Source organism: Nannospalax galili, unplaced genomic scaffold (assembly GCF_000622305.1).
Source record: "Nannospalax galili isolate Female #2095 unplaced genomic scaffold, S.galili_v1.0 scaffold616, whole genome shotgun sequence".
NCBI classification, from domain to species: Eukaryota; Metazoa; Chordata; class Mammalia; order Rodentia; family Spalacidae; genus Nannospalax; species Nannospalax galili.
Window position 1 is genome coordinate 3,021 of NW_008337052.1, and position 1,572 is coordinate 4,592.

The following is a 1,572-nucleotide window of genomic DNA, read 5'->3' on the forward strand; positions in this document are numbered from 1 at the left end:
TCTCAGGCTTTCTGGTAAGGTCTCAGCCTTATTCTACCAAAGGGCAGAGGTCTTCCCAGGAGCTTCAGGAGGTGACTCACATAATCCCAGGTTGGGCGCACTGTGTGATTCAGGGACGCTCACCACCACATGGAGGCAGGATTCAGGCACTGTCAGCGAGTACCCTGAGTTCTCAGCCCTTATACCAGATGGAGGCTGGAACAAGCATTCTCTGGTAGTCTGCTGAGAGTTCAGCCCCTACACTGATGGAGATCAGAACAGTCGGTCTTGGGCTCTCTGCTAAGGTCTCCAATATTTTTTCTATATTTTTCATAATCAAACACATAGACAATGAAACATAGTAGCACACTGAATGTGCCCAAACTTGTCTGTGTTTAGTTTTTTGTATTTTTATACAAGGTGAATATTAATCCTTTTAAACAATTATCTATTAAGATTTTGTAATTTAATATAACAGTTCTTAATCAAATTTAGACTTCCTCCCCAATTTATGGCCTTCCCATCTCCTAAGTGGACCTCATATGTTTCACCATGCATGTTAACTCCCAACCAGTCAAGCATTTGTACCCAGGTGTCCTTTAGTGTAAATTCCACACAGGCTTTGTTAATGGTTCATTTCATGTCATCTCCACCTTGATAAATTTTCTCTAATATTTATTAATCCCTCACTAGGATCTGTTTCAGCATTTTACACACACAAACATAATTTTCTTTCTCTTTGTAGTCTTTTCTAACCAGAGTCAAATAGTCCCATCGTGTTTTTTCTGCTTTAATTTTTCATAAGGTGATAACTGTATTGGTCTTGACTTTTTTTGAGCTGCCTTCCACAGAGATGGGTTTCAAAAGATTGTTCACAATCATGGAGTCATTCTTACCATTTAGATTCTTTACCAAAAGATCAAATGACCTCTCCATGAAATGTACCTGCACATTTTCAGTGGGAACCTGATGAACTCTAGTTAAGGTCATGTAGATTTTCATGAACTTTTCTGACTTATCTCACTCATAATTGCTGATCTTCACTATGTAACCCCATTGTAATTAGGGAGCAACCATGGAGGTTGGCTTTTCATTGTTAAGAAGTTGTGGTTTCTTCTGCGAGTTGTGCTGCATCTGGTTCTTTATTTCCATCTCAATCTTAAATTTTTCAACTATAAAGAGCATCTCATACTCTCTTCCCAATGAACTTTTCCAAAAACATTTATAACCTCTTCTTGGGCTTTCTGAAAATCCTCCAAAATCAAAGCCATGTTCCCAAGGGTCAGGCCAAAGGACCTGCAGGTAGTAAGTTGACCAGCTGCACTCAAGAAGGTCTGCAGTCCCCAAGCAACATGTCTGGAACCTTCTCGATTGTTTTTTTAAGGTAGCATTACATTTCTGATTTTATTTTGATATCTTCCTATGTTCACTTAAGTACACTGAGCATTTGTAAATATGGGGAGATTTATGGGTCTTCAGGATTCATTTCTAAATATTTGTTTCTTTGGTTTTGTGGAGAGATGTTTCATCTTTTTACTTAAAAAATTTTCAATTATTGTATGTTTGATGTAGGGGAGAGGAGCACATACAGAT

General features: G+C 38.4%; 1 pseudogene; it reads right to left on the bottom strand.

Moving 5' to 3' along the window:
- Positions 1-567: 567 nt before the first annotated feature.
- Positions 568-1,171, bottom strand: LOC103733029 (annotated as a pseudogene).
- Between the last annotated feature and the right edge of the window lie 401 nt (positions 1,172-1,572).